Genomic DNA, 25,981 nt, shown 5'->3' with positions numbered 1-25,981 from the left:
GTACTGCTTATCCACTGTGTTCCTGTCCAGGAGGGTGTTAGGGTGATCAGTACTGCTGATCCACTGTGTTCCTGTCCAGGAGGGTGTTAGGGTGATCAGTACTGCTTATCCACTGTGTTCCTGTCCAGGAGGGTGGTAGGGTGATCAGTACTGCTGATCCACTGTGTTCCTGTCCAGGAGGGTGGTAGGGTGATCAGTACTGCTTATCCACTGTGTTCCTGTCCAGGAGGGTGTTAGGGTGATCAGTACTGCTGATCCACTGTGTTCCAGCCATTTAAATTCATGTGAATTAAAAACGTGTTTTGAGACACTCAAGCGGTTGATGTTGAAGCCAGACCATGGGTAGAAGTGAAAACTTAATCATCCTCACTAAGGAGGTCAATGGATCTCGACCCAAACAATGGATTTGCCATGGAAACGCGTAGGGGAAAGATTGGTCAGTAACCGAAAGGTTGCTGGGTCGAATCCCCCGAGCTGACAAGGTAAAAATCTGTTGTTCTGCCCCTGAGCAAGGCAGTTAACCCACTGTTCTCCTGGGCGCCGAAGACTTGGATGTCGATTAAGGCAGCACCCCCCCGCACCTCTATGATTCAGAGGGGTTGGGTTAAATGCGGAAGACAAATTTCAGTTGTATGCATTCAGTTTTACAACTGACTAGGTATCCCCTTTTCCCTTTCTGTGGGGAAAAATCCCAAATCTCCTCATTGCCCCCCCCCTGCAAATTAGCCTACATTTAGGCTGTTGTATATCTGTGTATTTTACACTTTGTTGAGGTAAAAATCTGCATGTAATCCTGTTATGGATGTCATCCCTAATAAATGATCACGTCATCGTCACCAATCAACTGCATTGCATTTTAAAACAACTTTGACTACCACCACCGATGTCTGTATGCTAGCTATGCTACCAGCTTATTCGAACAGGAGTTAGCATTTAGCAGTCGCTTCTTCTAAACCTGAAAAGGGACAACTTCTAAGTGTTATGCAGAGAAAACAGCCACATTATATTGAAAACCGGACATTAGCAACCACATTGTGGGCCTGTTTACAGTTACATCAATCATGACGGACTTAACGAATATCTACTTTGTTAGATCAGATTTGTTAAATGTACTGCGAGAGTGGGAGTCCTCCAATCACAATGAAGGATCTGTGGCCAGAGCGGTGACTGGGGCCGGTCCAAGGTACTGTATGTCCCTGCCCTCTGGGTGGGTTGGTCGGCTAACTCAGGCTACTGATGCATTCTTCTACCCATCTGTCCACTTGTGATTGGCTACAAGAGCTCAGGGTCCAATAAGGGCTCTCCCCGGGAAGCGAGGGACATAGTCACTATACAGGTGTGGCCAAAATCAATGTGGGGATTTGACTACAGACAGTGGATTGTAGCCAATGTATAATGATCCCTTTACTTTAGTGGAATAGTAAGTCTCATGCTTTACAACCATATCCTTACAGACAAAATCAGTGTTGTTGACCTGCAATCATTTCCTTGTGTCTCCAGGGAGGAAATCAGGGAAATGCCTCTATAAACTAATGGATGAAGTGCCTTGTTTTTTCAGTGTAGCTCAATGAAGTTGCCTGAAGCACAGTGGCATGCAAAGCCGATTTCATCAGCGAGCTGTTTTCTTTACGGCTTTGAATATGAGGGAGTTGATTTATTCAACTGAAAATGTGCAGTAAATGAAATGCCTGGTGGCTGACAGAAAATTAATGAATGGGATATTTAAGAAATAAGGCTTGAGGGTGTGTGGCATATGGCCAATAAACTACGGCTAAGAGCTGTTCTTATGCATGGCACAAAGCGGGGTGACTGGATATATCCTTTAGCCGTGGTATATTGGCCATATACCACAAACCGCCAAAGTGCCTTATTGCTATTAGAAACGTTACAAACGTAATTGTAGCCGTAAAAATGCATGTTTTGTCACACCCGTGGTACACAGTCTGATATACCGCGGCTGTCAGCCAATCAGTATTCAGGGCTCGAACCACCCAGTTTATAATCATATTGTTGTGGTATTAGATGTGTTTAGGTGCTGAGGGTAAAGATACACCTTTCACCACAACACCTGGAGGAAATCATGCCTTGACTGATTCCACATTATACCTGTTGACTGATCCCACATTATACCTGTTGACTGATCCCACATAATGCCTGTTGACTGATTCCACATTATGCATGTTGACTGATTCCACATTATGCCTGTTGACTGATTCTACATTATGCATGTTGACTGATCCCACATAATGCCTGTTGACTGATCCCACATTATACCTGTTGACTGATCCCACATTATGCCTGTTGACTGATCCCACATAATGCCTGTTGACTGATCCCAGATAATGCCTGTTGACTGATCCCACATAATGCATGTTGACTGATCCCACATAATGCCTGTTGACTGACCCCACATAATGCATGTTGACTGATCCCACATAATGCATGTTGACTGATTCGACATACTTTATGTTGACTGATTCCACATAATGCCTGTTGACTGATCCCACATAATGCATGTTGACTGATCCCACATAATGCATGTTGACTGATTCGACATACTTTATGTTGACTGATTCCACATAATGCCTGTTGACTGATCCCACATAATGCATGTTGACTGATCCCACATAATGCATGTTGACTGATTCGACATACTTTATGTTGACTGATTCCACATAATGCCTGTTGACTGATCCCACATAATGCATGTTGACTGATCCCACATAATGCCTGTTGACTGATCCCACATAATGCCTGTTGACTGATCCCACATAATGCCTGTTGACTGATCCCATATAATGCCTGTTGACTGATCCCACATAATACATGTTCAATCAAATGTATTTATAAAGCCCTTCTTACATCAGCTGATGTCACAAAGTGCTGTACAGCCTAAAACCCCAAACAGCAAGCAATGCAGGTGTAGAAGCACGGTGGCTGGGAAAAACATTATGTTGACTGATCCCACTTAAACATCTCAGTCTGATGATGTATTCATATCAAACAAATCATTTTGACCAGTGAATTCTTCAGAATGTGATGAGTTTGTGTTTTTACTGAGTTGATGTGAGAATTGCTGATCAGGCCCCTTTACATCTACCAGCTCTCAGTCTGACTTTAGATTTACACCTACCAGCTCTCAGTCTCACTTCAGATTTAGACCTTCATCCATGTTTCTCAAATGTCAAATTTCTAAGTTGTTCCAAATGTCAAATTTCTACGTTGTTCCAAATGTCAAATTTCTAAGTTGTTCCAAATGTCAAATTTCAAAGTATTTAAGGTTAAGTTTAGGCCGTAACTCTGAATGGTTAAGGTAAGGGTTAAGGTTTGGGATGGATAGGCTTAAAACAAAAATCGGCAAAACAACTTTTTAAATCGCTGAATACAAACATGCAACCTTTGAAATCAGAGGCAAATGCTTAAAACCAAGCCCATTTACCAATCCCGTCCACAAAACCAAAACCCACTAGAAGATAACAGCTCTCACTGTTGCCCCTAGTGGCCAGTTTACACATCATCTCCCGACGTCCTCAGACATGGATGGAGGTCGAATACTGACTAGTATCACGGGTGCCCTGGCTGTGTATAGAGCCTCGTTATTGTTATTTTATTGTGTTACTATTGTGTTACTCTACCATTGTTGGGAAAGGGTTTATAAAGTAAGTATTTCACAATAAACGTCTACACCTGTTATATTTGTGATTGTGACAATCTTTTTATTTTATTTAATGTATTGTCATACATTTGAATTGTAATGATAATTGTAATGATAACATTCGCCTAGATATCAACGACTATTTCTCTCTCACTAACAAATACAGTCATGGATATTACAGTCTCTACAATTTACAGTCTCTACAATTTACTTGAAAAGGTAACATGGGAAATATGCAAGTTAGCTTTTACATCATACAGTGTTCAAACTACACCCAAAATGACCTACTGTAACATAATAGGACTTAACTCTAGATCAACGCTAGTGTTGAATAGAAATATCACTGAGTATTAATTACCCCATAGTGTTACATTTGAGTAACACCGGCAAGTGTAATGCAGTGTTAATTTCTTACACTATGTAGTATTTCCTTAACACTCAAAATGTAACATTATAATCAGAGTACTTTTTACACTCTGTAGAGAGGGACCATATGTAATCTGATATAGTGTTAAAATGAACTCTCTCTGTGTTGATTTGACACTGTAAACCTTTCAGCTTCTCAACTTTACTAACAAACAAAGATTTTCTCCCGGCGTGCGCCGAAGTCATATTAGAAGTATCTAAGAACCCAAAGGATGGGTGAAGAGACAGAGAGATACAGAGAGATACAGAGAGAGAGACAGAGAGATACAGAGAGATACAGAGGGAGAGAGAGAGGGAGAGAGAGAGGGGAGAGAGAGGGGAGAGAGAGAGGGGAGCGAGAGGGGGAGAGAGAGAGAGAGGAGAGATAAAGAGAGGGAGAGAGAGAGGGAGAGAGAGAGGGGAGAGAGAGGGGAGAGAGAGAGGGAGAGAGAGAGAGGGAGAGAGCGAGGGGAGAGGGAGAGAGAGGGAGAGAGATAAAGAGAGGGAGAGTGATAAAGAGAGGGAGAGAGAGGGAGAGAGAGAGAAGGAGAGAGAGGGGAGAGAGAAAGGGGGAAAGAGAGAGGGGAGAGAGAGGGGAGAGAGAGAGGGAGAGAGAGGGAGAAAGAGAGGGAGAGAGGCAGAGAGAGAGAGAAAGAGAGAGGAGAAAGAGAGGGAGAGAGAGAGGGGGAGAGAGAGGGGGGGAGAGAGAGAGAAGAGAGAGAGAGGGGAGAGAGAGGGAAGAGAGAGAGGGGAGAGAGAGGGGAGAGAGAGGGAGAGAGAGAGAGAAAGAGGGGGAGAGAGAGAGAGGGAGAGAGAGAGAGCGGGGGAGAGAGAGAGAGGGGGGGAGAGAGAGAGGGAGAGAGAGAGAGGGGGGAGAGAGAGAGAGGGGGAGAGAGAGAGGGAGAGAGAGCGGGAGAGAGGGAGAGAGAGTTTGATAAATGTAGATAAACTTGATTTTTTTTTATTCAGGATACTGACCTCAACATGAAAACCTTCAATCCAAATCACAATTCCATACCTAAAACCTTTATTTTTTTGGACAAAATTACCTGGCTTGACTATTACTACCAAGGACTATCAAGAAAAAACTTCTAACAAACCAAAACCTGCAGAAGGAACACAGCGTAACCTGGAAATAACATCCAACACAACACTGAGTGAGTAATGTTCAGTCTGAACCTACTTCTGAAGCCAAAAATGTAAAAGACAATAATATCTAGGTCATTTTGTTAAATAAAGCTAAGTAAATAAGTGTTACTAAGCTACCAAGCTGCTAGGACAGAACAGACCTGGCGGCACTTTCAACTATCACTGAAGTCTGAAATCAGATGGGTGAAAACTCTTGAGCACAACAATGCAGTTCACAGCCCCCCCCACCCAAATGCATAGGCTGTTGAAGCCACAATGGCTTCTCCCTGTCCAGAGGTCATTACAATACAGTACCCCATGGATATTAAAAATAACACTGCAAGGAATAAGTACAAAACAATCCAGAGACACTATTTGCTGACAGCTACAACTTATTTTTCCACACCATCCCCTGGCATGGCATAGTGCTATATTAACCAGACCATCCGCTGGCACAGTGCTATATTAACCAGACCATCCCCTGACACAGTGCTATATTAACCAGACCATCCCCTAGCATGGCACAGTGCTATATTAACCAGACCATCCCCTGGCATGGCACAGTGCTATATTAACCAGACCATCCCCTGGCACAGTGTTATATTAACCAGACCATCCCCTGGCATGGCACAGTGCTATATTAACCAGACCATCCCCTGGCACAGTGCTATATTAACCAGACCATCCCCTGGCATGGCACAGTGCTATATTAACCAGACCATCCCCTGGCATGGCACAGTGTTATATTAACCAGACCATCCCCTGGCATGGCACAGTGTTATATTAACCAGACCATCCCCTGGCATGGCACAGTGTTATATTAACCAGACCATCCCCTGGCATGGCACAGTGTTATAATTAATAACCTCTCTATGCCAGTGGGACGTTAGCGTCCCACTCTAGTCAACAGCCAGTGGAATCACGTGGCGCGAAATACAAATACCTCAAAAATGCTATAACTTCAATTTCTCAGGCATATGACTATTTTACACCATTTGAAAGATAAGACTCTCGTTAATCCAACCACGTTGTCCAATTTCAAAAAGGCTTTACAGCGAAAGCAAAACATTAGATTATGTCAGGAGAGTACCCTGCCAAAAATAATCACACAGCCATTTTCAAAGCAAGCATATATGTCACAAAAACCAAAACTACAGCTAAATGCAGCACTAACCTTTGATGATCTTCATCAGATGACACTCCTAGGACATTATGTTATACAATACATGCATGTTTTGTTCAATCAAGTTCATATTTATATCAAAAACCAGCTTTTTACATTAGCATGTGATGTTCAGAACTAGCATACCCACCGAAAACTTCCTGTGAATTTACTAAATTACTCATGATAAACGTTGACAAAATACATAACAATTATTTTAAGAATTATAGATACAGAACTCCTTTATGCAAACGCTATGTCAGATTTTAAAATAGCTTTTCGGCGAAAGCACATTTTGCAATATTCTGAGTACATAGCTCGGCCATTAAGGCTAGCTAATTTGACACCCACCAAGTTTGGGGCAACCTAAACTCAGAATTACTATTAGAAAAATTGGATTACCTTTGCTGTTCTTCGTCAGAATGCACTCCCAGGACTTCTACTTCAACAACAAATGTTGTTTTGGTTCCAAATAATCCATAGTTATATCCAAATACCTCCGTTTTGTTCGTGCGTTCAGGTCACTATCTGAAGGGTAACGAGCGAGCGCATTTCGTGACAAAAAATTTCAAAATATTCCATTACCGTACTTAGAAGCATGACAAACGCTGTTTAAAATCAATTTTTATGCTATTTTTCTCGTAAAATAGCGATAATATTCCAACCGGACAACATTGTATTCATTCAAAGAGTGAAATAAAAAAATGGCGAAGTCTCGTGAACGCGCATTTCCAGTGTCACTGTCCCCAGGCAGGCCACTTACAAACTCTGCTGCTGTACTTTGCCCAGAAACAGGAGACACGTCATTCCGCTTTCTGAGGGCTTTAGAGAGCCAATTGAAGCCTTAGAAAGTGTCACGTAACAGCACAGATGCTGTAATTTCGATAGAGATGCAACAGAAGGACTTCAAATTGTCAGACAGGCCACTTCCTGCATGGAATCTTCTCAGGTTTTTGCCTGCCATATGAGTTCTGTTATACTCACAGGCACTATTCAAACCGTTTTAGAAACTTTAGAGTGTTTTCTATCCACATCTACTAATTATATGCATATTCACGTTTCTGGGCAAGAGTAGTAACCAGTTTAAATCGGGTACGTTTTTTTATCCGGCCGTGAAAATACTGCCCCCTAGCCCCAACAGGTTTTAACCAGACCATCCCCTGGCATGGCACAGTACTATATTAACCAGACCATCCCCTGGCATGACACAGTCCTATATTTACCAGACCATCCCCTGGCATGGCACAGTACTATATTAACCAGACCATCCCCTGGCATGGTACAGTGCTATCAGAGCACACTACCCCTATGTCAAGAGAGAGAGGGTATTGGCCCAGGGTGGAAACTCAGAATACTAGACATTGAGGAAATTGAATCAACCTCTGTCAACATGTACAGGTCTGGGACAGTAATGGTGCAGGGCCTCCTCATGCAGTTACAGCAGGGCTTTTACAGGATCAAATAGAGAGCGCAGCAGGAAAAACTCTCCCATCCTGAGGGAGTCTGAACACACCTCTTCAAACTGTCCTGCAGACGAGGATAGTCACCCACCCAGCACTGAACAGACCCAGGTGCCACAACTGCACTGCTCCTCCATCATTGAGAGGGATAAATTCACAGAGCTGGAGAGATACAGACAGAACAAACGCACAAAACAGACCAGCACAACAACACCCCCCCAACAAGACCCAGAGGGCAGAAGGTGGAGATGGACTGCTGTCTGAGAGAGCTGGCTGCTCTACAGACAGAGGTGAGAGAACTTAAAGAGGCACACATGGCGCTGAAGGAGGAGGTCAGAAAGCAGAGGTATGACAGAGAGCAGGACACTCCCCCAGACAAGCCAGCAGAACAGCCCACCTCAGACCCGAACCTCAACACTACAATTTGGACAGACAACACAGGACCCATACTTTAACAATGACAGCTTCTCTATCCTAGAGGGGGAGATCAACAATTTCCAGGCTCAGGGACACATACTAGTCTGTGTCGACCTAAATGCCAGAACTGGACAAGAACCTGACGGCCTGAGCACACAGGGGGACAAACAACTAGCTGGAGGTGACAGCATTCCCTCCTCCATATGCCCCCCTAGACACAACTATGACAACATAACCAACAAAAACGGGTCACAAGTCCTGCGGCTCTGTCAGATGCTGGGTATGTACATAGTCAATGGTAGGCTTCGAGGGGCCTCCTATGGTACGTACACCAATACCTCATCTCTTGGCAGTAGTACAACTTTATCACAGACCTCAACCCAGTCAGTCCACTGACACCCCAACAGATCACATGAAAATCACACTCTACTTAAACAGAGCTTTGCTCAATCATGAGGCATCAAAGCCAAATGAACTGAGTAATATTAACCTGTTAGGGCTAGGGGGCAGTATTGACACGGCTGGATAAAAAAACATACCCGATTTAATCTGGTTACCACTCCTACCCAGTAACTAGAATATGCATATACTTATTACATATGGATAGAAAACACCCTACATTTTCTAAAACTGTTTGAATGGTGTCTGTGAGTATAACAGAACTCATTTGGCAGGCAAAACCCTGAGACATTTTCTGACAGGAAGTGGATACCTGATGTGTTGTATTACCTTTAAACCTATCCCATTGAAAAACACAGGGGCTGGGGAATATTTTGGCACTTCCTATTGCTTCCACTAGATGTCACCAGCCTTTACAAAGTGTTTTGAGTCTTCTGGAGGGAGATCTGACCGAACAAGAGCCATGGAACGATGATGGCCCATTAGACACCTGGCGCGCGAGTTCATGTTGGGTACCCTCGTTCCAATACGTTATAAAAGAGTATGCATTCGTCCACCTTGAATATTATTCATGTTCTGGTTAAAAAAGGCCCTAATGATTTATGCTATACAACGTTTGACATGTTTGAACGAACGTAAATATATTTTTTCCCCTCGTTCATGACGAGAAGTCCGGCTGGCTTAGATCATGTGCTAACAAGACGGAGATTTTTGGACATAAATGATGAGCTTTTTTGAACAAAACTACATTCGTTATGGACCTGTGATACCTGGAAGTGACATCTGATGAAGAGAATCAAAGGTAATGGATTATTTACATAGTATTTTCGATTTTAGATCTCCCCAACATGACGTCTAGTCTGTATCGCAACGCGTATTTTTCTGGGCGCAGTGCTCAGATTATTGCAAAGTGTGATTTCCCAGTAAGGTTATTTTTAAATCTGGCAAGTTGATTGCGTTCAAGAGATGTAAATCTATAATTCTTTAAATGACAATATAATATTTTACCAATGTTTTCTAATTTTAATTATTTAATTTGTGACGCTGACTTGACTGCCGGTTATTGGAGGGAAACGATTTCCTCAACATCAATGCCATAGTAAAACGCTGTTTTTGGATATAAATATGAACTTGATAGAACTAAAAATGCATGCATTGTCTAACATAATGTCCTAGGAGTGTCATCTGATGGAGATTGTAAAAGGTTAGTGCATCATTTTAGCTGGTTTTATGGTTTTGGTTACCCTGTCTTTGAATTGACAAAACATTACACACAACTCTTGTAAATGTACTGTCCTAACATACTCTAAATTTATGCTTTCGCCGTAAAACCTTTTTGAAATCGTAAAACGTGGTTAGATTAAGGAGATGTTTATCTTTCAAAGGGTGTAAAATAGTTGTATGTTTGAAAAATTTGAATTTTGACATTTATTTGGATTCAAATTTGCCGCTCTTGAAATGCACCTGCTGTTGATGGAGTGCACCACGGGTGGCACGCTAGCGTCCCACCTAGCCCATAGAGGCTAATGAAGTGACAGCAGTTTGACACTGTTCTCTAATGAAGTGGCAGCAGTTTGACACTGTTCTCTAATGAAGTGACAGCAGTTCAACACTGTTCTCTAATGAAGTGACAGCAGTTTGACACTGTTCTCTAATGAAGTGACAGCAGTTTGACACTGTTCTCTAATGAAGTGACAGCAGTTTGACACTGTTCTCTAATGAAGTGACAGCAGTTTGACACTGTTCTCTAATGAAGTGGCAGCAGTTTGACACTGTTCTCTAATGAAGTGGCAGCAGTTCAACACTGTTCTCTAATGAAGTGACAGCAGTTTGACACTGTTCTCTAATGAAGTGGCAGCAGTTCAACACTGTTCTCTAATGAAGTGACAGCAGTTTGACACTGTTCTCTAATGAAGTGGCAGCAGTTTGACACTGTTCTCTAATGAAGTGGCAGCAGTTCAACACTGTTCTCTAATGAAGTGACAGCAGTTTGACACTGTTCTCTAATGAAGTGACAGCAGTTTGACACTGTTCTCTAATGAAGTGACAGCAGTTCAACACTGTTCTCTAATGAAGTGGCAGCAGTTTGACACTGTTCTCTAATGAAGTGACAGCAGTTCAACACTGTTCTCTAATGAAGTGACAGCAGTTTGACACTGTTCTCTAATGAAGTGACAGCAGTTTGACACTGTTCTCTAATGAAGTGACTGCAGTTTGACACTGTTCTCTAATGAAGTGGCAGCAGTTTGACACTGTTCTCTAATGAAGTGACAGCAGTTTGACACTGTTCTCTAATGAAGTGACAGCAGTTTGACACTGTTCTCTAATGAAGTGACTATCAAATCAAAAATTTTTAAGCATACAACCTAAGAAAAATTAGCAACACTGACAAATGGTTTGATGAAGAATGCAAAAACCTAAGAAAGAAATTGAGAAACCTATCCAACCAAAACCAAAAACATAAATACTCAGAAAACCTGAGCCTATGCCTTCACTGTGGTGAATTATTAAACAATACAGAAATACAATACGGAAAAAGAAGGAACAGCACGTCAGAAATCAGCTCAATGTAATTGAAGAATCCATAGAATCTAACCACTTCTGGGAAAATTGGAAAACTCTAAACAAACAACAACATGAAGAGTTATCTATCTGAAACAGAAAGTTATGGATAAACCACTTCTCTAATCTTTTTGGCTCTATAACAAAGAACAAACAGCAAAAACAAATACAAATCTTAGAATCAACTATTAACCCTTGTGTTGTCTTAAGGGTCAAAATTGACCTGCCACCATGTTTAACAGCAGAGAAAACCCCCTAAATGATATTTTTTCAACATGAAAGTTGATGACATTCCTAGAGTGACCCCAACATTAGAAAAAGTGAAACATCGTCTTTGTTCATATTTCCATGAAAGCTGTACACCACCAGGGTACAAAGATGGCCTTAGGGCTATTTTTGACCCGGCAGTGATGAAATCATTTACACACCACAAAAACCACAAAGACACATACACACACACACACACACACACACACACACACACACACACACACACACACACACACACACACACACACACACACACACACACACACACACACACACACACAATGAGAAATGTATATTATGTGAGCTACTGATTGAACTCAGCCAACAGCTCCTGAAGAGGAAGATCACCATGGTTGGCACAGTTAGAAAGAACAAGCCTGAGCTCCCCCCTGCACTCCTCGCAACAAGGGGGAGAGAGGCCTTCTCATCAAAGTTTGCCTTCACCCCCACCACCCCTCTAGTTTCTTACCTCCCAAAGAGGAACAAGAATGTGGTCCTCCTGAGCACACTGCACAAAACAGCTGAGATCAGTGATCATGAGGACAGGAAGCCAGCCATCATCCTGGACTACAACCACAACAAAGGAGGCGTGGAAAACCTGAACAAGGTGATTGGAACTTACAACTGTAGGAGGACGACTGCCTGCTGATCTCTGGTCATCTTTCATGACATCATTGATGTGTCCTCATACAATGCCTTCATGATACAGAACAAGATCGAAACTACCTGGATGCCTGATAAGCGGAACAAGAGGAGGGTGTTCCTGGAGCAGCTGGGAAAGGCACTTGTAACCCCACAAACTCAAAGAAGGAAGCGCCTCCCCCGCACAGCATCCTCTGCAGCGCTTGTGAAATCTGTTCAGGGGGCTGAATCTTGTCTTGATCCACCTGAGGCTGCAGATGGGGCAGGCAAGAGGAGGAGATGCCAATTCTGCCCCCCAAAGAAGGACTGTAAAACAAGTACTGTGTGCTGTACATGTGAGAAATACATCTGCAAAGTCCATGCACACACACACACACACACACACACACACACACACACACACACACACACACACACACACACACACACACACACACACACACACACACATACTGTCCTACATGTGCTAATTAGAGTTGATTGAGTTTTGAATTTATGTTCTTCACATTTTAGTTTTTTTATCTATTATTTTATTTTAATCTTATTTATTGTTGTTGTTTATACACCTTGTGGGTGGGTGGGGGCAATGGTTAAAAAAATGGGAGAAGACTATTATTTTGTAGTTTAATTCCTCATTGTACAGTATATAACAATATATCACTATACTGCCAAAAATGTTTGACTGTTGTTTCCCTTCAATAAAATGCATTCAAAACTACTTTCTGCACATTTCTGCTACTTTCTTAGGCTATACAAGTGCTATCTCTCACAAAAAAATCATGTTTACACCTATGCAGTACCTTTAGCAATAATAATAATAATGATACATCTTTGCTTTAGTAAAGAAAACAATGACAGGTGTGTTGTAATATAAACAATTAGTGTCTACTGATTAAATGCAGTCTTTCTGCATTGTGAAGAGGGAAAACCCAGATATTCACAAAGTTTGTGATGAAGGACAGGTTTTTCTTCATCCCAAAATAGATTTGGGGTTTAAAATTCAATTAAGCTGCATTATTTTAGGGATTTAAAAAAATATATTATTATTTTATTTTTTTAACCTTTATTTAACTAGGCAAATCAGTTAAGAACAAATTCTTATTTTCAATGACGGCCTATGAACAGTGAAGGCGGGTAATTTTTTACCCTTAGGACAAGGGGAGTATACAGAATGTTAAGACTACACAAGGGTGTCACGTCCTGACCAGCAGAGGGCGTAATTGTATTAGTTTTGGTCAGGACGTGGCAGAAGTTTTGTTTATGTGTTAGTTAATTTGGGTTGGACTCCCAATTGAAGGCAGGTGTGTTGAGTTGCCTTTGATTAGGAGTCCTATATAGTAGTGTGTGTTTTTCCTTGGGGTTGTGGGTAATTGTTTCTGTTCAGTGTGTTATGCTGTCAGTACTGTTGAGCTGTCGGTATTTTCTTGTTTTGTAGTGTTCCAGTGATCTTTTTTGAATTAAATCATGAACACTAACTCCGCTGCATTTTGGTCCACTTCCGAAGACAGCTGTGACAGAATTACCCACCACCAAAGGACCAAGCAGCGGAGGAACGAGGAAGAAGGATGGACGTGGGCGGAGATAAGGATGAGCGTTTCCAGGGCTATGGAAGAGTTAAGTAAACTCGAGAGGCAGCCCCAATAAAAAAAAATTGGGGGGGCACAAGGGCAGTTTTGCGGGGCAAGAATGGAGCCCCAGGCCAGCTCCCCGCACTAGCCCTGAGGTGCATGTCTCCAGGCTGGCACGTCCAGTACCAGCCCCACGCATCAGGCGTCTAGTGTGTCAGCCCAGCCTCGCCAGTCAGGAGTCGCCAGCCCAGCCTCGCCAGTCAGGAGTCGCCAGAGCCGCCCGCCAGTCAGGAGTTGCCAGAGCCGCCCGCCAGTCAGGAGCCGCCAGAGCCGCCCGCTAGTCAGGAGCCGCCAGAGTGGCCCGACTGCCCGGGTCTGCCAGAGTGGCCCGACTGCCCGGGTCTGCCAGAGTGGCCCGACTGCCCGGGTCTGCCAGAGTGGCCCGACTGCCCGGATCTGCCAGGGTGCCCCGTCTGTCCTCCGGCCCAGCCTGAGTGGCCCGCCTGTGCACCGGCCCAGCCCGAGTGGCCCGCCTGTCCTCCGGCCCAGCCCGAGTGGCCCGCCTGTCCTCCGGCCCAGCACGAGTGGCCCGCATGTCCTCCGGCCCAGCCCGAGTGGCCCGCCTGTCCTCCGGCCCAGCCCGAGTGGCCCGCCTGTCCTTCGGCCCAGCCCGAGTGGCCCGCCTGTCCTCCGGCCCAGCCCGAGTGGCCCGCCTGTCCTCCGGCCCAGCCCGAGTGGCCCGTCTGCCAGGGTCAGCTCGAGTGGCCCGTCTGCCCGGCGCAGCTATCGGCGCCACCGAAGTGGACGATGCCGAAGGTGAAGCGAGGTTCACGTCCCGCACCTGAGCCACCTCCAGGATAGGTGGGTTGGGGGAGGGAGGGTGTAGCACAGTGCCGTCGTTGACGGCAGCCACCCTCCCTTCCCTCCCTTATTGTTTGGTGGGTATTGTTTATTGGTTTTGTTGGGGTATTGGGGATTTTTGTGTTTTCTTTTTTTAAGGTGCGTCTGTCACGTCCTGACCAGCAGAGGGCGTAATTGTATTAGTTTTGGTCAGGACGTGGCAGAAGTTTTGTTTATGTGTTTGTTAATTGGGGTTGGACTCCCAATTGAAGGCAGGTGTGTTGAGTTGCCTTTGATTGGGAGTCCTATATAGTAGTGTGTGTTTTTCCTTGGGGTTGTGGGTAATTGTTTCTGTTCAGTGTGTTATGCTGTCAGTACTGTTGAGCTGTCGGTATTTTCTTGTTTTGTAGTGTTCCAGTGATCTTTTTTTAATTAAATCATGAACACTAACTCCGCTGCGTTTTGGTCCACTTCCGAAGACAGCTGTGACAAAGGGTTAAAAACTACCAGAACCCACTGGATTCTCCAATTACAATGAATGAACTTTATAGGACAAAGTACAAACCCTCCAACCCAAAAAGGCCTGTGGGGTTGATGGTATCCTAAATTAAATGATCAAATATATTCCATGGACTATACTGAAACTCTTTAACATCATCCTCAACTCTGGCATCTTCCCCAATATTTGGAACCAAGGACTGATCACCCCAGTCCACGAAAGTGGGGACAAAGTTGACCCTTCATAACTACCGGGGGATATGCGTCAACAGCAACCTTGGGAAAATCCTCTGCATTATCATTAACAGCAGACTCAGCAGTACATTTCCTCAGTGAAAACAATGTACTGAGCAAAAGGTCTGAATACTTATGTAAATGTAATATTTCATTTTTTAAATTTTTTTGTATAAATTAGCAACCAATTCTCAAAACCTGTTTTTTGATTTAAGGTTGTAACGTAACAAAAGGCGGTCTACATTTCAATTACAGAAACATACAAGCGTCACAGATTAAACATCAATAATACGTACCACCGCATCAAGTCCTAATGACAATCACATTCCTCAGGAACAGGTGAGTCAACCAAACTTTAAACTCCTCCAAGGAAACAAGATCCTGGAGTTTCCAGCTGGTCCTGGAGAGAATTCCAACGCTTGAGGTCTACATTTAGGTCTACATCACCTCACCACAGGTCTGCATATGAAACTCCGTCCTCGGGACCCCAAGGGGTGCATGTTTTTTGGTCATTACCCTAACACTACAAAGCTGATTCAAATGATCAAAGATTGATGATAAGTTAATTATTGAAAATAAGCTGTGTAGTGCTAGGGCAAAAAAAACTAAAGAAACTTGCACTCCTTTGGGGTCCTGAGGACCGAGTTTGGAAAACCCTGCTGTAGTCCAAGACAGACCAGTACCAGTTCTATTCCGGCATCCAAAGAAAAACAAGCCTTATGCCGGTACGATTCCCACAGGGGGCCAGTATGGGAAAAAAAATAAAAAATGTATGAAATGTATGCATTCACTACTGTAAGTTGCTCTGTATAAGAGCGTCTGCTAAATGATTAAAATGTCAAATGTAAATGTAAATGTCCAAGACAGACTAGTACCAGTTCTATTCTGGCCTCCAAAGAAAAACAAGCCTTATGCCGGTAATAAAGCCTATTCTCTTCTTCGTCTTCTTTACCAGGTTATCAACATGATTATTAAAGCTCAGCTTCTCATCCACTCAAACTCTGAGATATATGTGTGTCTTGACTTGCTATATGAAATTTCCTTCCAAGGTAGTAATGTCATGGTTTTTCAGATTGTTTAGTATTGGAAAATAGCATGTATTTTGTTTTAGAGGAATTCAGAACAAGCTTCAAATCTGACAGATTCTGTTGAATGATGTTTAAAGCTGTTTGTGCTTTTTCAGAAGTCAAAGTCCAACTGCTGTCACTTGAATAGAGAACAGTGTCAAACTGCTGTCACTTCATTAGAGAACAGTGTCAAACTGCTGTCACTTCATTAGAGAACAGTGTCAAACTGCTGTCACTTCATTAGAGAACAGTGTCAAACTGCTGTAACTTCATTAGAGAACAGTGTCAAGCTGCTGTCACTTCATTAGAGAACAGTGTCAAGCTGCTGTCACTTCATTAGAGAACAGTGTCAAACTGCTGTAACTTCATTAGAGAACAGTGTCAAACTGCTGTCACTTCATTAGAGAACAGTGTTGAACTGCTGCCACTTCATTAGAGAACAGTGTCAAACTGCTGTCACTTCATTAGAGAACAGTGTCAAACTGCAGTCACTTCATTAGAGAACAGTGTCAAACTGCTGTCACTTCATTAGAGAACAGTGTCAAACTGCTGTCACTTCATTAGAGAACAGTGTTGAACTGCTGTAACTTCATTAGAGAACAGTGTCAAACTGCTGTCACTTCATTAGAGAACAGTGTCAAACTGCTGCCACTTCATTAGAGAACAGTGTCAAACTGCTGTCACTTCATTAGAGAACAGTGTTGAACTGCTGTCACTTCATTAGAGAACAGTGTCAAACTGCTGCCACTTCATTAGAGAACAGTGTCAAACTGCTGCCACTTCATTAGAGAACAGTGTCAAACTGCTGTCACTTCATTAGAGAACAGTGTCAAACTGCTGCCACTTCATTAGAGAACAGTGTCAAACTGCTGTCACTTCATTAGAGAACAGTGTCAAACTGCTGCCACTTCATTAGAGAACAGTGTCAAACTGCTGTCACTTCATTAGAGAACAGTGTTAAACTGCTGTCACTTCATTAGAGAACAGTGTCAAACTGCTGTCACTTCATTAGAGAACAGTGTCAAACTGCTGTCACTTCATTAGAGAACAGTGTCAAACTGCTGTCACTTCATTAGAGAACAGTGTCAAACTGCTGTCACTTCATTAGAGAACAGTGTCAAACTGCTGTCACTTCATTAGAGAACAGTGTCGAACTGCTGCCACTTCATTAGAGAACAGTGTCAAACTGCTGCCACTTCATTAGAGAACAGTGTCAAACTGCTGCCACTTCATTAGAGAACAGTGTCAAACTGCTGCCACTTCATTAGAGAACAGTGTCATTGTCACATTCCTCGTATTCTCCCTGATCGGAAGATATGTCGAAATCACTCGATGACCAATACGCAGCGGGTTGACTGTTCCACATCATATTTATTATAGATGGAAATGACAAAACAAAAATAAACACGCAAAGGAGAAAGGAGACAGTTTCACAGGTGAAACGAAACACAGTGCAAAATACAATTACCCACAAACACACAGACAAACACACCCTACTAATATAGGACTCCCAATCAAAGGCAACTCAACACACCTGCCTTCAATTGAGAGTCCAGCACCCAACCTACACATAGAAAACCTAACCTAGAACCTAAACCAACACTCACAACCCCACTATACCATAACCAAACATAACTCTGCCACGTCCTGACCAAAGATAATACAAAAATACCTAAGTATATGGTCAGGACGTGACAGTCATGCTCATGAAAATGCACGTCAGCTGTCTCAATATGTCTCCCAATGTAGTTGACATAGATAATAAACTACAAGGGACCTCAAATGGATCCTTGTGGAACACCTGACTACAGCTCTATGACGTCGGACATAAAATCATCTGCCTTAACTACACGCATAACCAGTAATCCCAACACGCTTCAGTGTCTGCACCAATACAGTATGGTCCACACTGTCAAACTCCTTTGTACAAATCTATGACCACTGATACACAATGTCACTTCTTATCCAGAGCACGGTGAATATCATCCCAAACCTTCAATGTTGCTGTAACAGTGCTGATGTCTTGACCTGAAAACTGATTGTATACCACTGAAAATATAGTTTTGCTGGAGGTAGGCCTTAACCTGCTTATTGACCAGGGACTCCAATGCCTTTGGCAGAACAGTCGATTTAGATATGGGCCGATCGTTATTCAGTAGAGTGGGATCGCCTCCTTTCAAAACACGTAAGGACACATGGTGATTTCCATAACTTGGGGATTTCATTACATTTTAGGTTGTGGTTTAAAATGAAGGTGAAGAGAAGGATATGATCTTTGTATGTGGGTATGTGTTAGATTGTGTGTGTGTGTGTGTGTGTGTGTGTGTGTGTGTGTGTGTGTGTGTGTGTGTGTGTGTGTGTGTGTGTGTGCGTGTGTGTGTGTGTGTGTGCGTGCGTGCGTGTGTGTGTGTATAAGCAGTTTCATCCTGTTTCCTACTCGCCCACTCCTCCCTCCCATCCAACCCTCTCTCCCTCCATCTATCCCTCTCCCTCTCTTCCTCCTCTTCTCCTCCCTCCCTCCTCTCCTCCTCTCCTCCTCTTCTCCTCCCTCAGTCGCTCCATCCCCTCCTCCTCTTCTCCTCCCTCAGTCTCTCCCTCCCTCCTCTCCTCTTTTCCTCCCTCCCTCCCTCTCTCCCTCCTTTCCTCCTCTTCTCATCCCTCCCTCTTCCCCTCCCCTCCTCCTCTTCTCATCCCAGTCTCCCTCCTCTTCACCTTTTCACCTCCCCCCCTCCTTCCATAATGCTCTGTCCATAACTCAGCCTCTCAGTAGCTTGTTGTGTAGTGGTGAGGTGGACTGTGACAGGGTGATCATCTGCGAACCCTGTGATGTTTCTGCTTGCTGTGCTGCACCTCTCACTCCCTTGTCTCGGCTGTGTGTGTGTGTGTGTGTGTGTGTGTGTGTGTGTGTGTGTGTGTGTGTGTGTGTGTGTGTGTGTGTGTGTGTGTGTGTGTGTGTGTGTGTGTGTGTGTGTGTGTGCGTGTGTGCCTGAATGCATGTTTGTATCTTAAACCCTCTCTTCTCTTATCAAAGACACACACACACACAGGGCCGGTGCTCCTCCAATCAGCCTCCCAGATACACAGGGCTGGTGCTCCTCCAATCAGCCTCCCAGATACACAGGGCTGGTGCTCCTCCAATCAGACTCCCAGACACACAGGGCCGGTGCTCCTCCAATCAGCCTCCCAGACACACAGGGCCGGTGCTCCTCCAATCAGCCTCCCAGACACACAGGGCCGGTGCTCCTCCAATCAGCCTCCCAGACACACAGGGCCAGTGCTCCTCCAATCAGACTCCCAGACACACAGGGCCGGTGCTCCTCCAATCAGCCTCCCAGACACACAGGGCCGGTGCTCCTCCAATCAGCCTCCCAGACACACAGGGCCGGTGCTCCTCCAATCAGCCTCCCAGACACACAGGGCTGGTGCTCCTCCAATCAGTCTCCCAGACACACAGGGCCGGTGCTCCTCCAATCAGCCTCCCAGACACACAGGGCCGGTGCTCCTCCAATCAGACTCCCAGACACACAGGGCCGGTGCTCCTCCAATCAGCCTCCCAGACACACAGGGCCGGTGCTCCTCCAATCAGCCTCCCAGACACACAGGGCTGGTTGGAATCTCTGGAACATATAGCTGCTAGATGGTTACGTTAATCTTTTCACAGAGGTAACATTACGAAAGCCTCTCTCTCTCTCTCTCTCTCTCTCTCGTTCTCTCTCTCTCTCTCTCTCTCTCTCTCTCTCTCTCGTTCTCTCTCTCTCGCTCTCTCTCTCTCTCGCTCTCTCTCTCTCTCTCGCTCTCTCAGGAATAGAAATCTCGTTATGCCTATTATCGTCATGGAAACCGGCGAGACGGGAGCACAAAGCATCAAGTACGCACACACACACACAAATACGTACCTACACACACATGCGCGAACACACACGCACAGGTGTGCACATACTATACAAAAACACACACACACACACACACTCACAGGTAGAGTAAAGACATTATTGTGTTTGACTGATTCCAGGCATTCCCACCTCCTGCCCCCTCTAGCACACACACACACACACACACACACACACACACACACACACACACACACACACACACACACACACACACACACACGCACTTACACACACACTTACACACACACTTACACACACACCCTGTAAAAAGTACAATTTAACCCATTGCTTAATCAGCATTAATCTGTGAGCTGAATGTTTTTCAAAAGGAGAAGAATTTGAACTAATGTGTTGAAGTTTGTTTACACAACAATTCTTCTCGCAGTGACCTGAATTTGAAAAAGCTTGTTGAGTAAAATTATAAATTCATGGCTCAAAAACAACTCAAAACCACACCCATTATTATCATATTTCCCAGCATGCTCTCTTGCAGATCAATTTTTCTGTGTGTTTCATTACCAGTTTTTTTTTTGTGCATGTACTTTGATTGGTTGATTAATCTTATGTTACAAAACATGTATACCATATATATTTCTGAACTCATCCAATATGATAGTATACTGAACAAAAATATAAATGCAACATGCAACAATTTCAATGATTTTACTGAGTTACAGTTCATATAAGGAAATAAGTCAATTTAAATAAATAAATAAAGCCCTAACCTATAGATTTCTATCTGTAGTCTGGGCAGGGGCGCAGTTTCTATCTGTAGTCTGGGCAGGGGGGCCCACCCACTGGGGAGCCAGGCCCAGCCAATCAGAATGAGTTTTTCCCCACAAAAGGGCTTTATTACAGACAGAAATACTCCTCAGTTTCATCAGCTGTCCGGGTGGCTGGTCTCAGATGATCCCGCAGGTGAAGAAGCCGGATGTGGAGGTCCTGGGCTGGCGTGGTTACACGTGGTCTGCGGTTGTGAGGCCGGTTGGACGTACCGCCAAATGATCTAAAACAACGTTGGTAGAAGAATGTACATTCAATTATCTGGCAACAGCTCTGGTGGACATTCCTGCAGTCAGCATGCCAATTGCACGCTCCCTCAAAACTTCAGACATCTGTGGCATTGTGTTGTGTTACAAAACTGCACATTTTTATAGTGGCCTTTATTTGTCCCCAGAACAAGGTGCACCTGTGTAATGTAAATGCTGTTTAATCAGCTTCTTGATATACCACACCTGTCAGGTGGATGGATTATCTTAGCAAAGGAGAAATGCTCACTAACAGGGATGTAAACAAATTTGTGCTAAACTTTTTAGAGAAATAAGCTTTTAGTGTGAATTTCTGGGATCTTTTATTTCAGCTCATGAAACATGGGACCAACACTTTACATGCTGCATTCATATTTTTGTTCAGTATAGTTGGACATATTGCACCATTACTGAGATAGACCTTCCAGTGTTTTAGGTAGTTCAGATTTAGGTAGTCTCAATAATACATTTTCCCTTCCACAGAAGACATTCTAAAATGTCAAATTGTTGGATATCCTCACTTTGGCTGGATTACAATAGGAATTATACATCACTCTGGCTGGATTACAATAGGAATTATACATCACTCTGGCTGGATTACAACAGGAATTACACTTAACTCTGGCTGGATTACAATAGGAATTACACATCACTCTGGCTGGATTACAATAGGAATTATACATCACTCTGGCTGGATTACAACAGGAATTACACTTAACTCTGGCTGGATTACAATAGGAATTACATTTAACTCTGGCTGGATTACAATAGGAATTACACATCACTTTGCAAGATTCTCATAACCAATTAATTCAAAATGCAAGGCACTCTGGGAAGACACTCTGCAAACAAGGTAGAATAAATTCTCAAATTGAATTGTAAATTCACTCAATCTAAAATTAAAAGTTGAGTGAACATATAATTCAACTCGAGAAGTTATGTTGGTTCAGCTATATGACCAAATGTTGAGCAAACACAATCCTACTTCAGCTGGTTGCCTTACAATTGTAATTTGAATTAATATCTTATTTTCACACAAACGTGGGAGTGTCGACACACAATCACGCACACACACTCGCACACTCTCCCTTGTCTGCACATACACCCCCCCCTCCCACACACACACACACACACACACACACACACACACACACACACACACACACACACACACACACACACACACACACACACACACACACACACACACACACACACACACACACAGTCTTAATGTACACATAGTAAGAGCTCCCTCTACTGGCCCAGTGTGTAACATCACTTGTTGATAGAGACATAGACAGAATAGCCTCCACTACCCACCTGCACCCGCTCCCCAAAATCCCTTCGCCTCCACAGACAGACAGGAGGAACACACATACACACACATCCTGATACAATAACCCCACTCTGTCTGCGTCGGCATCTGTCCACTAATCATCCACAGATGAGGGCAATATTTTTGTTGTTGTAAGTTAATGTAATCAAATTTAGTCCGTTTGGCCCTTTCACAGTGATTAGACTGAAGCACCTTACTCTCTCATACAACTTGTTAGCCAGATCAGTGTAGCTTTAGATTACAATACAGCATTGAGTCATCAAGACAAAGACATCTCTAGCCAACAGAGACATCTCTAGCCAACAATGACATCTCTAGCCAACAGAGACATCTCTAGCCAACAATGGCATCTCTAGCCAACAATGACATCTCTAGCCAACAATGACATCTCTAGCCAACAGAGACATCTCTAGCAAACAATGGCATCTCTAGCCAACAATGACATCTCTAGCCAACAAAGACATCTCTAACCAACAATGACATCTCTATCCAACAATGACATCTCTAGCCAACAGAGACATCTCTAGGCAACAATGACATCTCTAGCCGACAATGACATCTCTAGCCAACAAAGACATCTCTAGCCAACAATGACATCTCTAGCCAACAATGACATCTCTATCCAACAATGACATCTCTAGCCAACAGAGACATCTCTAGGCAACAATGACATCTCTAGCCGACAATGACATCTCTAGCCAACAAAGACATCTCTAGCCAACAATGGCATCTCTAGCCAACAGAGACATCTCTAGCCAACAGAGACATCTCTAGCCAACAATGGCATCTCTAGCCAACAATGACATCTCTAGCCAACAAAGACATCTCTAGCCAACAATGACATCTCTAGCCAACAATGACATCTCTAGCCAACAGAGACATCTCTAGCCAACAGAGACATCTCTAGGCAACAATGACATCTATAGCCGACAATGACATCTCTAGCCAACAGAGACATCTCCAGCCGACAGAGACATCTCTAGCCAACAATGGCATCTCTAGCCAACAGAGACATCTCTAGCCAACAATGTCATCTCTAGCCAACAAAGACATCTCTAGCCAACAATGACATCTCTAGCCAACAGAGACATCTCTAGCCAACAATGACATCTCTAGCCAACAAAGACATCTCTAGCCAACAGAGACATCTCCAGCCGACAACGGTACTTTCAGTGAGAATAAAACCTTGATTCACCAAAAGTACATGTATATTTGAGTGTTAATATGTGTTTCGTATTTGTATTTGTATTTAATATGGATCCCCATTAGCTGCTGCAAAAGCAGCAGCTACTCTTCCTGGGGTCCAGCAAAATTAAGGCAGTTTATACAATTTGAAAAACATTACAATATATTGACAGATTTCACAACACACTGTGTGCCCTCAGGCCCCTACTCCACCACTACCACATATCTACAGCACTAAATCCATGTGTATGTATAGTGTGTATTATGGAATGACCTTTGTAAATGTAGCATAGAGATATTGACAATGAATAGAAAATATAAGAATTTGAATATAGGTAGGTTACTGTCTACTATCTATTTATCAGTTGCAATTCCATAACTGTTATTCAGTACCATTCTGTAACTTCAGTGCGAAGTCCTGTTGATGTAAAGATCCCACGCTGCATCTGTAAATATTGAATTCTCATCAATAATATTGAAAAGAGACAACCATCATAACAGTCTTGACATATGCCATGTTATTGATATAGTGCACGTCAGTGTGCCAAACAGGAAGCCCAAAGAGAAACCATAAACAAACAAAGCATTTTTGAGAGGTTCTGGAAAGCGTCTCTTTCACACGCCAGCCATGCCAGTTGAGTTTTAAACACACGTTCACACACACGCCCAAAGAAAGCATTCTTACATTTATACTTCAACAATAGGCATTTATCTGTACACAACCAACCAATCTGAACAAAAAGCGTATTTGATAAAAAGCCATGCAATGTAATTACACTTACGTAAATTAATTAAAAGAGGAAAATAAAATACAGGACAGCTCTTCTTGTGAAGGTCTGTGTTAGCTTTTAGAGGAGGTAAATACAGGACAGCTCTTCTTGTGAAGGTCTGTGTTAGCTTTTAGAGGAGGTAAATACAGGACAGTTCTTCCTCTGAAGGTCTGTGATAGCTTTTAGAGGAGGTAAATACAGGACAGCTCTTCTTGTGAAGGTCTGTGATAGCTTTTAGAGGAGGTAAATACAGGACAGCTCTTCTTGTGAAGGTCTGTGATAGCTTTTAGAGGAGGTAAATAGAGGACAGCTCTTCTTGTGAAGGTCTGTGATAGCTTTTAGAGGAGGTAAATACAGGACAGCTCTTCTTGTGAAGGTCTGTGATAGCTTTTAGAGGAGGTAAATACAGGACAGCTCTTCCTCTGAGGGTCTGTGTTAGCTTTTAGAGGAGATAAATACAGGACAGCTCTTCTTGTAAAGGTCTGTGATAGCTTTTAGAGGAGGTAAATACAGGACAACTCTTCCTCTGAAGGTCTGTGATAGCTTTTAGAGGAGATAAATACAGGACAGCTCTTCTTGTAAAGGTCTGTGATAGCTTTTAGATGAGGTAAAGCAAAGGAGCACTCAGATTTACAGCGAGGGATGAATGGGTGAGTGTTTAACCAGTGGTCCCTCCCTCTCTCCATCCTTCTCTCTTTATAGAATAGGAGAAGATGAGCCCTGGCTCCCCCACCATCCATCACACTCTCAACGGTCTCATGGTGAAATGAGACAGAGACCTAATGTTCTCATGTTGAAATGAGACAGAGACCTAATGTTCTCATGTTGAAATGAGACATAGACCTAATGTTCTCATGGTGAAATGAGACAGAGATCTATTGTTCTCATGTTGAAAGGAGACAGATCTATTGTTCTCATGTTGAAAGGAGACAGATCTATTGTTCTCATGATGAAAGGAGTCATGTTGAAATGAGACAGAGACCTAATGTTCTCATGATGAAAGGAGACAGCTCTATTGTTCTCATGTTGAAAGTAGACAGATCTATTGTTCTCATGTTGAAAGTAGACAGATCTATTGTTCTCATGTTGAAAGGAGACAGATCTATTGCTCTCATGTTGAAAGGAGACAGATCTATTGTTCTCATGTTGAAAGGAGACAGATATATTATTTTCATGTTGAAAGGAGACAGATCTATTGTTCTCATGTTGAAAGGAGACAGATCTATTGTTCTCATGTTGAAAGGAGACAGAGACCTATGGTTCTCATGTTGAAAGGAGACAGATCTATTGTTCTCATGTTGAAAGGAGACAGATCTATTGTTCTCATGTTGAAAGGAGACAGATCTATTGTTCTCATGGTGAAAGGAGACAGATCTATTGTTCTCATGTTGAAAGGAGACAGATCTATTGTTCTCATGGTGAAAGGAGACAGATCTATTGTTCTCATGTTGAAAGGAGA

Source organism: Salmo salar, chromosome ssa29 (genome assembly GCF_905237065.1).
Source record: "Salmo salar chromosome ssa29, Ssal_v3.1, whole genome shotgun sequence".
NCBI classification, from domain to species: domain Eukaryota; kingdom Metazoa; phylum Chordata; class Actinopteri; order Salmoniformes; family Salmonidae; genus Salmo; species Salmo salar.
The sequence above is the reverse complement of the archived record's forward strand: the minus strand, read 5'-3'. Positions refer to the sequence as shown.